Consider the following 17,500-nt stretch of genomic DNA (forward strand, 5'->3'; position numbering starts at 1 on the left):
AATTTCAGTCTTCGGTTAAAAAAATCTGCGGTTTCGAAGCAAAAAGAACCTGAAGAAAAGTTTTCATCTGCTTCTTATTTTCTCGTACAAGGCTTTTCCTGGGTTATCCGTAATAGCTTCTGCCGGTTTTACTCGCCGTCAATACCGTTTCGCGCTTTCCTCTTTGGGGAGAGCAACAGAAAATAGCGTCACGAGATCGCTATTTAGGAAACCGCAGAGCCACAAGAAATATTATCGCGTGATCAGAATTTTTTAGCCGTAGACTGAGGCGTTTACACGAACACGGTTTCATTTGTAATCGCATCGTTTTCGATCGTTTTCGTTTTCGAAACTGTTGTCGAAACCGTGTCGATTTGAAACCGCTGCCAAAAGTGGAGCGTTTCCAAAACGATGCGGTTTCATCTGTCGTGCAAACAGTGAAACCGCATCGATTTGAATACGGTTACTATTTTGGTGCGAAATTTGCATTGTTCAATTCAAAATAGTGAAATTAGCACATATTGCAGCACTCGCTTATAACATCACGACTTTGATTTTCTGGCGAAAACGGTTTCGTGTAAACAATTCCAAACTGCATCGATTTTGACGTGGTTTCGAAGTCATGGAACCGTGTCGATGTGAAACCGCTTTCGTGTAAACGCTGCCTGAAATCAACGATCCGTGAAGTGGGCTGAAAAAAAGCCCTTGTGCACGGACGTCTGGGATCGATGGTATATGAAGCAAGTTGCAGGTGATATACACTACTCTGTTCCAGTCTCACAGATATGGTTTGTTTGTATTGTTTGGGGTCACGGGCACCTCAGGACCCCCCGCCTACTATTCCATCCCTATATCGCCTAGCTTCAGAAAATATCTCAAGTTTGCATGTAGGGGTCTTCTGTTCCAGTTTTGGGGTCTACCCATTTGACTGACAAGTATAGTCCTTGCAATTTTACCAGGGTGTTAAAACCAGTTTTTTTCCACACTACGCAACCTGTACGGAAATAACTGTTTGGGTTATTATGATAATTCTCTTTACACGAAGGATTCTGAGGAGGCCTGCCATGAGGCTACCTTACACGCAGCCCAATTATTTACTTGCTTAGGTTTTGTGATTCACCCAACCGTGTCTGTTTTTTACCATACGCAGTGCCTAGAGCTCTTAGGGTTCCTGTAAAACTCTACATCTATGCTTAACCTTAACAGAAACTGACAAGATCTTTGTTTTGTACAAGAAAGCCTTGCGTGCCGAGGAGTTCTCAATCCGTGAAGTTGCCACATTGATAAGAACTTTAGTATCTACTTTCCCTTGCGGTGGAGTTTGGTCCTCTGTAGTATATATGTTGTCGGTTCTCAGGTTGAATCCGTTTTTACCTATTGTACGATAAATTCGTAATCCGCATTTTACCTAGGTTGAATACTGATGCACTCTACCTAGTTTAAATCCCCCAAAAGGATTTAAAGCACCGTCTCACACATCTCACTGACACATCTTCCCTGTTTCATATCATCGTATCGGTTTCTGTATTCTGTTTCAGTTTCTGCATTCATACACTGTTTCTGTATACATTTCACAAATTGATGTCAGCTTTTCATGCGTCTGTCCTGTTATTGACCATGAATTTCGCCAAAGCGTTGTCAAAGTAGCTATGAATCCACAGTAGTCTGCAGATCCACTCTGCGGATCCACTCGGCTATCGCCTTGTGGATCCACAGCTACTTTGACAATGTTATAACGAAATTCATGATCAATAACAGGACAGAAGCATGAAAAACTGACATCTATTCGTTTTTTACAACAATAAAAAGGCAGAGGGGTCAAAATTAATTCAAAACTGGAGAAGAACGCGAGACAAAAATACAAGAAACATTCATTCAATCTGACGCGACCGAATTCAAAACTTGCCTCACTCACTTATTGGCTAATGGAAAAAAACGGAGACTTTCTATTGGTTAAAAAGGGACAGATCGACGTTTCACAAAAGTTTGCATAAATTAAACTCTTCGAAACGCATAAATTATAAATTTATGTGTGTGTCACCTTATTGACGATAAAAATTAGCCAATGAGCGTGCGAGAATTTTGCGGTCACTGTAAAAAAACTTATTCATATCATTAATAGAAGACAAAGAACTTGGCTGGGACATAAACTGCGTCATGGTGACCTTCTCCCTCTGGTGATAGGAGGGTAGGAGGCCTCCCGGGAGACCCAGAACGGGAGCGCTAGACAGAATAAGGAGCGGCAGCTTGTATAAATCAGTAAAGAGACAAGCTACGGAGTGTAAACTATAACGAAGGACCTGCCGGCGGGCAGTGCACGCACACACAGACACACACGTATCCATTAAGTCTCAACATTACAAGGGAACAAAGAACTAACTGTACTAAGCACTTACCGGTTCTCGAACTCGGACCTTCCAGTCCTGTGTCTGCACCACTACACTGCAGCGACGAACATGCTCAACCCAACACAGTTCTTCTCATTACATACTTCCCTAAAGTCAATTGATATCTACGTATAATAACCAAAACAAGTTCCAACCGGACCATAATTTTTCTCTAGGCTTAATTTAGGGTCCAAAAAAGTTCCTTCAATCCATCTGAGTGCGTATTCAACGTAGGTAAATTCAGGATCACCAATTTAACCTAAATTAAAACGGATTCAACCTGAGAACGGATTTAACCGGCAACATAGACACCTGAAGTAAATGAAGTAATGAAGTAAATCGTGAAAGGAAAGTGTGTCGTGCCAGGTACTATGAAGCCAAAGTCGAGCATCTACAGAAGTGTAAGCTATCTCAGTGGTGGAGTAAAGTAAAGAAGATAAGTAGAATGTCCGCCGCTGCCCCCACGAACGCTGGCTCTGCCTCCCTTTTTCAGCACATAGATTGTGGCTCCAACTACCCTTCCCCTAATGTAGTTGACATTGCTAACACTATCAACCAGGCCTTCCTATCCCCAATGAGTACTTTCACCCCCTTAACTTCTAGTGATTCAATCCAGCCAGTCTCGGGAAGCATTTTTGGGGTGTCTGAACAGTCTGTTTTTAAGAAGCTGTGTGGCCTAAATCCATCTAAGGCTACTGGTCCTGACGGCATACCGGGCTGGATCTTAAAAGAGAATGCCGACCTCCTAGCTCTACCAGTATCTGACATCTTGAACGGTTCATTTAGAGAATCCCGCCTACCGCCGTCTTGGAAGGAAGCTGATATTGTCCCTATCCCAAAGCCAAAACCCGTGTATGACGTTAATAAAAACTTGCGCCCAATATCCCTGACACCTGTCCTGTCTAACTTATTGGAAGACTATGTGGTTGAAGACTTTGTCAAGCCCGCGTTCCTTGCAAAAGAAGATCGGCGCCAATTTGGGACTGTCCCAGGAACCAATACTGCTCATGCTTTGATAAGCATGGTTCATTCTTGGCTCAGCGCCACTGACGGAAATGGAGCAACAATAAGAACTGTATTATTGGACTTCTGCAAAGCCTTCGATCTCATTGATCACAAATGTCCTTCCTTGTTTGGAAAAAAGTATATATATATGGGTATTTGGCGTTCCTCAGATTGACCTGTTTGCAAGTTGAATCAACCATCAAACTAGCACCTATGCTTCATGGAAGCAAGATTCACATCCATCAGATGTAGATGCTTTCTCTGTGAACTGTGACCTAACAGTTACATTTTCTCACCCGGTACCTGGAAATGTGCACCCTCTGAGCCCGAAACGGCAAGTTCTGACATTCAAGGTGTCAGGCGACAGTTCATTAAGGGCAACATTCCGGGCGAAATTACTAAATTGCTACTGCTACTAGCTGCTTATGTCTTTTTGAATGATTAGCGACATCAAAGCAGTATGATGTTCACACCCATAAATGGTGCGCATTTGGTCTACAAGAGAAAGCTGATCCTCTGCATCTGAGTGTGAACGGCGTGTTAAAGTTTCTCCACATTTTATATTAACCGATTGTCATACTCGACGATTAATACAGCTCGCCTAGCACTCTCAAGCTATTTAATGGGGTATGAATTGCCTGGTTGTCACTACCGCTGTTGCTAACCATCCCTTTATAGTGCGCTACCTGAAGGGTGTGTTCAACTGTTGCAAGATTACTCCTCGATATGGTAACATGGGATCTTATTCCTGTCCTAGAGTATGTGGAACTGTTGTATCCTCGATCTGGTCAAGCTCTCTCTCGAAGAATTGCTTGCTTTAAATTCTGGGCAGCGGTGTCAAACACTGTCATTTCTGAAAATTGATGCTATGGATAAAACTCCTGATTCGCTGTTTTCACAAATCCCGTTATGAAGTTCATTTTGGGGTTTTTTTTGCATTAACATTGTGGATATCCAGGTCAGTGCACGTGAAGCATGATACAGTCCCAAGAGTAAATGACTTGCATTGTTTTTGTACGAGGGAGCCCCCAAAAACGTGTTGCATTGTGGGAATGGGAACGTAGTGAATTAAGGGCGCGTTCGATTGACCCTATTCCGGAATAAGAATACGCGGAGTGATGATTAAAACGGTATGTTTGGCGCGTCTCGAAGCACCAAGGATAATAATAATATGTTTAAAATAGCATTTTAGCGCATGTTTGAAAATTTTAATATGAATCTCCGTAAAAACGAAGGATTTCTAACTTATATTCCATGTATTCTTATTCCGGAATACGGTCAATCGAACGCACCCTAATATGTATGTTCTGCATCCAGGATCATGTCAAGCAGGACAGACCTGGGTAAAATCCTCATGTCACTTTTTGTTAGGAAGAACCCTAAAGTACCGCAAAGAACCAATTACTCTACTCTTGAAAGATCCTATTCTTCGAGATCCTATTTGATCTGGGCCTGATAGACACTGTTCCTCCTTGGTATTCACCCATCAAACCGCAGCCTGTCTATGAAACAGCCGAGGTACAGGCGTACTGGGCTGGAATGTTCCGGTCTATGGGGAGTTTCAAGAACTGAAGGCGAATAGAGTAGACGCCAGGATTGTCAACAACCAACACAAGCAAGTCATAGCGCTGGAGATGAGCTGCCCCTGGGTGAGCAACCGTGACAAAAAGACGTCAGAGAAGACCATGAAGTACGCGCCACTCAGATGGGAGATGAAGCAAAGGCACCCAGGATATGAATAGAATGAATAGAATGTTGAAAAAGGTGAGGAGGAAATTCAGATGTTGTTTGATGTCATAAAAGTTCAGGAAATCCAGCATTATTTCACTCAGAAGATAATTCAGACGAGGCAGATTCCTGCTAAGTCACTACATGGGGCTGGTATGCATGAACGCCTCATTGGAGTTGTAAAGATGTCCATCAAGAAAGTTCTGCATCTTGCGTTGATTAGTCTTTCTGAGATGCAAACTCTAATCAAGGAGGTTCAAGCAGTTATCAATGACCGTCAGGAGCCCATCTGGAGCGTGCAACTTCCATACAGCGTCTGTGAAACGGCGTTTTCACAAGTAGGTTTATTTTTAGACTAGCCCTTCCCGCGAATTAGGTCAAAAAACAAAGGCAGTTCCGGTTCGGTGACCCTAGGACGTCAGCTTAATTTCTTGTAATTGGTCATTGGGCTCCTGTGGGAGTCTAATTAGCGGGAAATTCAATCTAAAAGTAACCTTACTTATGGAAACGCCGTTGCACGAACACAGTAGAGTTGTAGGCTCCAGATGGGCTCCTGTGACCGTCCAATTACTTTCGTTTCCAATAATGTGGATGACCCCGAACCACTGACACCTTGAAAGTTGCTGTATGGTTATGACATTTTCGCATTGCCACACTTGATCCTGAGGAGCTGGATGATGAAGACTTCAATGATCGAGCTCAACTCAGCAAAAAAGCAGAAACGTCGCTCGCTGCTCTTTCAGCATTTTGTGCAACGATTCGCTTCGCTGCGGGAGCGTCATGCCTATCAGTTCAAGAAAAGAGAGTCTCAAGACCAGGTTGTCAAAGTTGGAGATGTTGTACTTATCCATCACGACAATATTCCCAGAAGTTCTTGGAAGTTAGCCGTCGTCAAAAGGCTGCTTTCTGGTCGCGATGGCAGAGTCAGAGCAGCAAATATTCAGACGAGTCCTGGGTTGCTAATCGCTCAATACACCTCCTATATCCTTTGGAAGTGTCACTGGCAGATCCACAGGAACATTTTGGAAATACTGAACAGCAGATTCCACAAGTTAAAACTCTTAGACAAAGAAAACGAATTGCTGCTTGCCCCCGCCCCCAGTATGTGGAATCCGCTTTCTCAACTTGTCAGCGTGCATTATTACTGAGCATGTACACTAAGAAGGGGATGAAGGAAAAAAACAATGAGCAACGTTTTGAAACCGTTTTACCTGTCATTTTCGTGTTTATTTCGTTGCGTTCAAGTTTTTTATTTAATGTTTTCGAGCTTGTGATTGACAATAAAACTGTTTTCACAAATTGCACTGTTGTGATGAAAAACATAAATTCCGCTTTGTGTTTCGCTCAACTTGAATTTCCCGGGAGAAAGAAAAAATTTGGAAAGGGTCCGTTTCCATAGTAATGGTGCGCACTGAAAAATCCCGACCGAAAACCAGCCAATCAGAGTGCTCCACTAAAGTAACAAGTCAGGCCAAAGAACGCACTGGAAAGATTAAATATTTTCATGGGAAGGGGCTGTTATTTTAGTAACAATCAATTAAATGGGAAAAGTGACACGGAAGTGACACGGGTTGTGAAACAACCAAGACATCGCTAAGGCTCTTCTTACCATGTACTTACATCCATCCTTCTTCGACGGACATAAATGTCAAAGTAAGCAATGTTACCATACCAAAGTACTCAAGGCTGGTGGGTGCGATGACTTATTGTGTGTTTGCATATAACAAATGACAAAAATACTTTAAAATAGTTTATTATTATGCCTCCGAGCTAGATAAGCTTTTTAGTTCTTTTCCATGCAGATTAATATCTTACCTAAGTAACGTTGTCTTTTTCCTCTCTCGGTTGTCATTGCGTGGTATAAGTAAAAGATGTCTATTGTTGTTATTGTTGTTGTTGTTATGTATTCAATTGTTTTCACGGTTCTGACCAAGAAAGGCCGAGTTATAAGTAGGGCGGACTTAGTATCGCTCATTAAATTCACGACAGATTAAAAACGGGTTAAGATATCAGGCCAGTGTACGTGTACAGATCAGCGAACGCCAGGAAACTAAGAAAACCATTCAACTGTGTTGTCGCAAATGATTTCTTCCATATAGCTGCTAAGATCATCGCATTCCCTACAACAGTGGCTGGTTACAAAGCAGCGATAAAAATTAGACTTGCAACTGAAAGTTTGTGAAAGAAAAGATCCTTACATAGTGAATTTCCAGATTGGAATGGTTGAAAATATTACAAAGCGGAAAACAAATTGAATTATTCACCATGACCTGTCAATGGTTTTGTTAAAGTCATCGACGTGGACAATGAGCTTTGTGGCTCGGAGTCTTGCAACTCAATCGTACCAAAGTGTGCGTTCATTGAAGCCTTTGTTCAAAATTTAACATTTATAGCAAGTGAATGGCGGCCTTTTTCTTTATTTGTTTTTTTACTTGAATTTTGTTCTTTGTCGGAGAAAAACAAATTAATTCGCCCATTGCGAACTTTATTGTTGCTTTTCAATTTAGCGAGTGCTTTATTTATGCTAATGGCAAAAAGACACTTCCTTTCTCCTCCCAGGCTTTGTTTGAAGTGATGTATGCCTTGTAAAAATGATACCTTTACAAGGTCCCTAAACTGTCACATTAATGGGTTCATCTTGTTTAGCAATTATGGTGATTCTTATGGCACCATAATATTACTGTTACGTGAAAAAGTGTGAAAGAGTCAATCCTTCTAACAAGCTATTGCCTTGAAATTAACGAAGCTGCTCTTAGCCACCTCAATTTACCAACGCATCACGCTGCGTAGAAAATCCAATCAGCATAAAAGAGTGGCATTTTTTACGTCTTGTAGGATAAGGCGTCATAGTATAAAAAATAATTAAAGTTAGTTGAGATTATTTTATTTTATTCATTTTTTTGAAGGCTTCAAATTGTACTTCCCTTAGGGGGGCGTGCAATATTTCACGTCTTGAAAAACTATACCCATGCTTATTCACCCCATCCAAATTGAATTTGAACTCGCGACAAAGTTACTATCCAAACCAATCGTAAGGCCGCAGCCTGCAACACAACACCGAAGAACGAAGTTCTTAAAAACGTCTCAAAATCACGATTTGAATACGTCTATTTCAAATTCTCCACACAACTGAAATTCAATATTATGGTTATTGCAGGAGCAGGTGCGTTCGCATCTCAAAGATTTAAGTCACGGCATAAGATCCACACGACCGTTCAGCCCGTTTTTGTCAGCCAGAAGATTGAACAAGATCTCAAACTGCGAGAAGCTAAGCCGCCGATTTTGAACCAACAGTGCCTTGTTTACAAGTTTGAATGTGACCTGTGCGATGCAGGTTATGTTGGTTTCACACGCCGCCATCTACATCAACGCGTTGAAGAACACAAAAACTCTTCTTCATAAATTGGCAAGCACTTTCGTGACAAACATTCTTTGGCTCCAAAAGATCTTTCACAGAATTTTAGTGTTTTAATGAAGTGTACGAACAAATTTGACTGCCTCGTCTTTGAAATGATTTTTATTCAAAAGTTAAGACCTACTCTTAATGTGCAATCGGACTCAATTCGTGCTAAGGTTTTTAATTAGTTTTTACTAGCTTTCTCTTTGTATGTTTTTATTGTCCGTTTACACCTGCAAATATTTCTATTCTTCTTATATGCATATATATATTCACTGTTTCAATTTTACCATTCACTTGATAATGACCGAAGTACGGTCGCAACGTTGTTTTTTACCGTTTATTTTTATCGTCAAAAGACTTGAAAAGGGTCACAGATATATTTTTGTGGTAACAGTAAAATTGAATCGGCCAACAAAAACGTAAAAATTATATTGCAAGAAACTAAACTAAGAGATTTAGGAATAGCGTCACTGTTTCAGGGACAAATTTGATGCCATTCGCAAGAACGTTGTTTTGATCTAGGTTTATTGAAGCAACTTTTATCTCTTACTAATATTTCACCTGATCTGAATTTGGTATGGGTGAGGTCATGGTGAATAATTCAACTTGTCTGTGGCTCTGCAATGTTAATTCCAGCCAAAACAATGTAGAAATTGGCAAGAGACAGGATCTTCCTCTTTACAGCCTCTCATTGGCAAGTCTCATCATCATTGCTGCTTTGTCTCCTGTCGCTGTGGTAGGAAATGCCTTAGTCCTTGCAGCGATCAGGAAGAAAACGTTTTCCATCACACAGTTCCATAGTCTTCTAAGTTGTCTGGCGATCACGGATATTTGCACAGGCCTCATAACTCAACCTGTTCTCGTTGCCGAGCATTTAATGAGTTATACGAAGTCAAGTGTGCGCAATGCCCATGACGTTGGAAATATCAGACTTGTGTACTTTGGTATGGTTACATTGCTCTTTATGACGTTAAAGTCGCTCGAACGATGGAAGTTTATGACTAGGAGATGGTTAGCAACGTCACGTCGGGGTTTCTTCATGATCCGTATCATTTTCTTTCTCATTCCCATTCCGATTATTGGTCTGCGCGCAGCGTCAGTTCTCACCATCGAACAGTTAAACATTGCTGCAAGTCTATTTGCGCTGACTTGTCTCGTTATCATGAGCGTAAGCTATTTTAAAATAGCTGAAATTATTCGTAAGCATCGGCGACAAGTTCAGGGGGACCATTTTGCTCAGAGCTTTGGCCAGCCAGCGATTAACATTGCAAAATTCAGGAAGTCACTTGCCTCTGTTTTTTATATCCTTGCTTTGTGGTTGTTTTGTTACCTTCCAATTAATATTATGAGTGTGGTGCGTTTCATCGTTGGTAGAACTGAAGAAGTGGAGGCGATGACAGATCTGTGTCTCTTGTTTTTATTTCTATGCTCATCACTCAATCCCGGCCTTTACCTGTGGAGAATGACAGAGCTTCGCATAGGCGTTAAAGCACTGTTCTGCTGAAGCAGCTGAGTCAGTAAAATTACAACGCATCGATTCGAACTATGACTCAGAGTGTAAAAGAAATGGACTATGGATTTGAGGCCACGTCAACGAGAACGCCACCTGACAATAGTATTTAATGAGCAAAACAATCGCTTTGCAAGTGTTCAGTTCTGCAAAGCTACAACGTAAAATGACCAAATCTCAAGCTCTGAGGACAACGTGAGCACACAGCGACGAATTGTATTATATTTTCGCCTGGTTTCACCACCGTTCCTCTCACTTCAGTTCCTGAATAGTCCGGGTAGTTTATAGGAGGTCGACGAACTGGACTAATGACGAAAAAGTTTGGAAAATGCAAACTTGTAATTTTGAACGACGTTTTCGTTGACGTCGCCGTTGTAGATCTTAAGGTACCTATTGAGTTCCTTGCACGATCCATGATTCAGCATTAAGCACGAGCAACCCCTCGTGTGGCTTCTTGGTTGCCGACCCATCAGAAGCGTTGTGGTCATCAGGCCCAATCTGATTGGCCTCTAAATTTAGTATTACAATCAACTGATGGGCCAGAGAGAGATCGACACTTCCGGGTTATAGGCTACTGAAAGCGTCCATTTTATTCACTGCCCTCTAAATTTTATCCTGTTGTGGCGGTGTGAGTTCAACTATTTCAAGAATTATACCAAGTGAGAAAGACCAGCGGTAAATTAGCTTTCCATGTCACGTCATTCACGGTATTCCTCTTGTTACATATTCTACTCCATTTTGTGCTGGTCATTGGGAAGGCTGTTGAAGGTCCGGATAATGCAGCACGCAAGATAAATTGGACATACGTGAGAAGCGACGTGCTTGTCGCAAATAAAAGTTTCCTCTAAACGAGGGACGAAAAACACGAATCTTCTCGTTGCTCATGTAAAGCATGCTTCTATCATGTATGACAAACTCTTCTTTTTTTTTCGTCGCTTGGCTACCGCACAGAAAGTAGAACAAATTAACCGTCGAAGTCAGATTGAGATCGACTGAAACTCAGCCCAAATACGACCTCGGCATCGAGGGTTGAGCCTGGGTTACAGATGTGGAAGTCACGGTTGATAACCACTAAGGCGCCCTGACTCTCCCTTTGGTACCCTTATTATCAAATAAATGGAAAGAAAGAAAATTAAATTTAGAATTTGTAGGAACACCTGAGTACAAAGCATTAGTGAATTTGAAGCCAACGTAATAGAACGATGATATGAAGAATGCTCAGAAAACTAAAAAGGAAACTAATTAATCTTCAATTACTGATAAATATGAAGTAAAAACTAATTGTAAAAGCGCGCGACTCTTCAACCGAACTTCGGTCATCAAGCTAAAAGTGAAGATAAAAATTTTTGAGACAGTCAAACTTGTTTCTTGCACTTTTTTAAGATGGTAAAATTCTTGGTAAGATCATTGGGCACATAAGAATGTTTCATACGAAACTGTTTTCCAATAGAGGAAGACGCATTCTTGTGCTCGTCTACGCGTTGATGCAAATGCCGCAGCGTGTAACCAACATAACCTGCATCACACAGGTCACAGTTAAATCGATAAACAAGGGATTTTGGGTTGACAATACTCGGCTTGACTTTCGCACGGTTTCAGATGTTGTTTGATCTTGTGGCTAACAAACGTGGGCTGGATGGTCACTTGAATTTTCTGGCTCAGATCCTTGAGTTGTGCTCTTGTAATATCGGCTGAAGCCTGGTCCTGGGAGAATAATGGAACGCTTCCCTTTCTTGGTCCTTAACAAATCTATACAAATCCAAACAAAAGTATACGTCAAAACTACCAACACCGGCCTTTTGCTGCATTACGAGAGCCTCATATGAAATGAACAGCGTAATGGCGGCTGGTCACGCCGAAGTGAGCTTCGATTTCTATGCGATATGCTCATCTACTTTCAATGTCTTTGATGACATAAATGATGTCTGGGCGCACTGGTCTAAGCTCTATAATGAGACCTTAGATACGTATGTTCCCAAGATCAGAAAGGCAGCCCGAACCAAACAACTCCCTTGGATCAACAATCAGCTCAAAAAGGAAATCCGATTTAAAAATAAATTATATAAGAAATATCGTCGTTGTCGATCTGATGACACATGGGAATGCTATTGACTTCTCACATCATGCAAATATCTGGCAATAGAAATGTTCACAGCCTCAAAAATTACAGTTCACTTTCAGGGAAACAACAGCGGAATATCTCCAACATCTTGAGCAGTACCACGTCAACTAGGAGATCCCTCTCAATTGAAGGAAGAGAAGATGTCAGTTTATCAGAAAACCAAGAATTACCTCAACAAGTATTGTCCCTGCTTCGAGGTGCAAATATTCACGGAGGAACATTTAATATCTCGATAACAGTGTAAGTCAGCAGAGTCCAAACTTGTCGATGCACAGCGCGAAGCGCCGCCATCATGTGATTAACTCAGACAGTGATTAATCGGACTTAAAATAAATGTGAAGAAGTGTTTTGAATTTTTTTGCATTTAGCGTTATTCTGAATGAGGAGGTTTTTTAATACCTGAAACGCTTTCTCCTGAAGACAGATTTTGCGCATTTCGTAATTTTTCGAAAACATGGTTTATAAACCTTACGTCATAAAGAAAAAATAAAATTGCTGATTTACACGCTTTTATTCTCCTTTAATATATAATAAACAAATTACACCATAGAAAGTGCTTTGTACGGATATTATTCACTCGTTGCAAAACTTTAGAAACTCACTCGTTGGCTACGCTCACTCATTCGTTTCTAAAGTTTTGCAACTCGTGAATAAAAATCTGTGCGGCGCACTTTCTATGAAGTAATCTATTTATCTCTAATTACTTGACTGTATACGTCAGTAACAAACCTGCTAAAGCTGGATAATGAAAAGGAAGAACGGAGTTCAGTTTATTTATCGTGAAGAAAATACTGAGCTAGGCCTTATGTTATACGAAAAGAGACATTTCTATTCTTAGATGATAAAAAGTACATAGTTAACTTTAGATGGATTCTAAGCTGTAAAAGCATCGACTGAATTGATAAGGGCTTACTAGCTATTTTATTTTCCAATTCGTGAAAATTAGTAAGGAAATCTATTTGACAAAACTGGATGAAAGAAATTCGCAAAGGGGGACGTTCGTAGCCTTTTTACCGACATAAACATGTAGAAAGTTCCGATACCTGGACTTTGAGCGGCGAGGAGAGCTCCGACTAACACGGACACCACAAGGATAATAAGTATTCTACTATCCCTGTTGATGTTGTTAGGGTGAAGTCTTATGTGAATCGCCTCTTTAACCCTGCGTTTGCACCAATGAGGATCACGAACAATATACTTCACTTCGTTGCAAAGCGGGTTGTGTCCGGTGTTGTTTGCGTGTTCTGAAACGGCGGAGGTCTGGGTACGGGCAAGTCTTATGTCTCGCTCATTTTCTTTGATTCTATCTTGCATAGGTCTTCCAGTCTCGCCGATGTAGACTTTACCGCATTCACAGGGAATCCTGTAAACCACGCCCTCTTGTTTAGTCGGCTCGATAGCGTCTTTCGGTCGTACTAGATGTGACTGACTTGAAAACAGCGCGTATGCCTTATTGCTGTAGGCAGCGGCGAAGTTGTTCCGATAGACCTTTGACATGGGGTAAAACCGCAGTAGACTTGTGCTCGATCATGGGCTCAGCACTGCTACTCAGTTAACTGGTCTTGATGATTCTCTGCAAGAAAGAAAAAGAGACAAGACAAGAACAGAAGACAGGTGCTTCTTCTCCTTGGAGATAACAGAGAGTTTTGTTACGAGACGTTTGGCGCGCTCGTAGAGGCACTTGACAATACCGCATTTTACTGATTGCGGGTGGATCATACGCTAAGTACTGATCACTGTGCGTAGGCTTCCTGTATACGCTGGTGCTGAGGAAAACGAGTTTGTAGTCGTTCTCTGTCTCCATGTTGAAGCGAATAGAAGGCTGCTGGTTGTTCAGATGCTGTGAGAACCTATCAACGGTTCCGCGATCCAGGATGGTGAAAGTGTCGTCATTGTAGCGTTTCCTGATCCTAGGTTTGTAGGCCGAAGTAGTTATAGCGGAGCTCCGCGCGCGAAGGCGCGCGCGCTCGGAGCACCATAATATGGTAACCCAGTCGATGTGAGAAATTTAGGTTTTATAGCCATGACGTCATCGATCGTTCGTACGTACGTACATCCACCCCTCCATGTATGCCAATGTGACCAGTATCATACTAGAAAATATTGAAGGGCCGCAGCCAGAATGGAACATAGTTAAAATTTAAAAAACGATCTCTGGCTAAAATGATTAAAAAACTACGAGCTTTCGACTGCCCGAACTGCAGTCTTCGACGGGTAAAATGAATGATAAGAAATCGATGAGAAAATTTAAATAAAAACGTACATTGCAAAATGATGAGAATGTAGAAAATTTATGAATATTTGTTAAAAAGAATGTTGTATTGTCCAGGTAAAGGGCACGAATTGTTATCTCCGTTGGGTGTCACTGTGGTATGCCACGCTTCTAATGTTTTTTTCGTTCTAAAAGTGCCTTTGTCAATAACTGACGCATTCTAGAAATCAATGGCGTGGTTATTGGACCAAGCGTGATTGGCAATTCTAGAACCTTTGGCCGCAGTTTTGGTGTTCCTTAAATGTTCTTTTTTTCGCGAATTGAAGGCTCTGCCGGTTTCCCCAAATCTCGTTTACCATTGACACCGAATGTAACGGAAACATCTCCTTTCTCGACACTCTGGTCTCCCGAAGAAATGGAGTCATCGCTGTTAATGTTTACAGAAAGCCCACCCATACAGACAGATACTTAGATTTTTATTCCCATCACAGCAAGCAACACAAGGTCAGCACAACATCAAGCCTCCTGCACAGGGCTCTAAATCTACCCAATTCTTCTGAAGGAAAAAAACAGGAACTTAATTACGTCCAGGCAGCTCTGGAGTCCAACGGTTATCCATCTAGCTTTGTCAAAAGTATACACGCTAGAAAGACTCGAGCTTCTACAACAGATGTATCTCCGGAGGAACTCGTTGGAATGTTTTTCAAGATGGTTGAACCAACCGAGTCACGCAAGTCTTTCGCTTCTCTCCCTTACATCAAAGGAGTTACTGAGCCTTTGACACGCATCCTCAAAAAACACGATGTCAGGGTTGTAAACAAACCATTTACCACTCTACAACAACAGTTCCCAGTACCGAAATTCCGACCTTCGATGGAATCGCAGACCAACGTCGTATATAAAATTCCCTGTACAAATTGTTCGTGGTGTTATATTGGGGAAACCGGCAGAGCCTTCAATACGCGGAAAAAAAGAACATTTAAGGAACACCAAAACTGCGGCCAAAGGCTCTAGAATTGCCAATCACGCTTGGTCCAATAACCACGCCATTGATTTCGAGAATGCGTCAGTTATTGACAAAGGCACTTTTAGAACGAGAAAAACATTAGAAGCGTGGCATACCACAGTGACACCCAACGCAGATAACAATTCGTGCCCTTTACCTGGACAATACAACATTCTTTTTAACAAATATTCATAAATTTTCTACATTCTCATCATTTTGCAATGTACGTTTTTATTTAAATTTTCTCATGGATTTCTTATCATTCATTTTACCAGTCGAAGACTGCAGTTCGGGCAGTCGAAAGCTCGTAGTTTTTTTTAATCATTTTAGCCAGAGATCGTTTTTTAAATTTTAAGTATCATACTAGTTTACAGCATACATCTTTGATATTGAACATCCATGTTGTCAAAACAACGTATCCGAAAACCAGTGTCACGTGTCCATATCGCGGGCTCAAGCTTAGAACTCACCGAGGTCAGCTGTTTTTTGAAAATAGGCCACTTGCACTAAGAGGTCACGTGACCAATGCTTCCCTTAAACAGTGAGTTGTAATCTTGCTGTTGCCAAAAATTGACAGAACACATAAAAATTGTCTTACACGCGAAATTTGAGAGGAAACGCATTTAAGGGAGATATTTTATGGTACTTTGATTTTTCAACAAAGTAGCATGATTTGTCTTGGCCGCCATGTTGGAGGGCATACTCTTGCCCTCCAACATGGCGGCCAAAACTACTTTTTGCTGATATCTTGTTAAATGTTTGATAGTTGAGTTCAGATGTGTCATAAACGTTACCACATCATCTATTCAACAATTTCCTTGAAGTTCAAGTGCAAAATTTGTGTCAGAAAGCGGTAATTCATAATTTTAAAAAAATCAAGTTTTGGTCACGTGACCAGTTACGGACTTTCTCATTTTAAGCAAATGGTGCGGGTTTGAAAAACCAAATCACTATTATTTTGTTTAAGAGATGACCCACTAATAGTGTTTCGAAGGCAAAATCATGTAACTTTCATTTTCATAAAAACGATGTCACATGACCTCTTAGTGCAAGTGGCCTATTCTCTCCTCTCTCTTGGGCAATAAACTGCTTGTTATTTTCAAAAAGTGGTTCAATCTGTTTTTCCTTTGTTCAGGAATGAAAATCGATTTCTTAACGTCAACTGGAAGTAAATAACAATCATATGTACTATTTTGGACATAAAGAAAAAGTTGATTTGTTTGTTAATATGTTTGTTTCGAACAACTTGAGTGCTTTTTAATCCGTTTGCCCAACTGGCTTTCGATGTGCCTCGACAGTGACAAGAAAATTTTGCCCTTATATTATAAACACGTAATCGCAATGAGTTCTCGGAAAAATTAGGCGGAAATTTCACTAACTTTTCAGAAGTTTGTTTAAAGCGCCTAAACGTTTTTTAATTGTTGGAGCGGATCTTGCTTGGAATTCGTCCTTTCTTGGTTGCATTGCCGTATTTTACCGATTCTTGTACCAAGCCAACCTGGCGGGTTTCAATGAAATACATCAAAATGTGAATGATCTTGTTTTCAGAGATAGTGTAATAAAGTACATCAGTAAAACTCTTCTTTGACCTTGAACTGACAAAGTTGTTATTATGGCTTCTAATTTTAGCGTATTCCTATTCGCTGGCTAATGATAGTTGACTCTGAAATGCCGGCTTTTTTTTCCTTTTCTATTCGCTCGCTGAAGGTGTGCTTGTTTTCGTTTAAAACTCATGCGGTTCAAGAAAGATTTATCGCCAAAATGGTGAATTGCAAAGTAAATTTCACTGGAAAAACCGATGTCGCACTCATCGCTTCGTGATTCATGCGATATCGGTTTTTAGCGTAAAATTTACCGTGGAATTCACTAGTTAGGCAATGAATTTCTCTATAGAAGAAAGGAAAGAAAATGATTTAATTATTAAAGCAGAACCGGAAACATCAAAACGCAGACAATTTGAAACCTTTTATTTTTACAAACCCGACAGGAAGTAAGAATAAATAGCCAGGGATCTCCGCTTTTAGGCTTGGCTAAATCTATATATTGCGCTACTAGTTGTATAGTAGTCTACACTTTGTTGTTGAGCTATAATTATATATCGTGCATATCATTGACCATGGGATCAATGCAGCGTTGAGCCAATGCAAACTG

At 40.9% G+C, this 17,500-nt stretch overlaps 1 pseudogene; it reads right to left on the reverse strand.

Annotated features, from left to right (window-relative positions):
* Positions 1-17,500, reverse strand: part of LOC138025742 (uncharacterized) — a 40,444-nt pseudogene that overhangs the window by 2,135 nt on the left and 20,809 nt on the right.

Source organism: Montipora capricornis, chromosome 12 (genome assembly GCF_036669925.1).
Source record: "Montipora capricornis isolate CH-2021 chromosome 12, ASM3666992v2, whole genome shotgun sequence".
NCBI lineage: Eukaryota > Metazoa > Cnidaria > Anthozoa > Scleractinia > Acroporidae > Montipora > Montipora capricornis.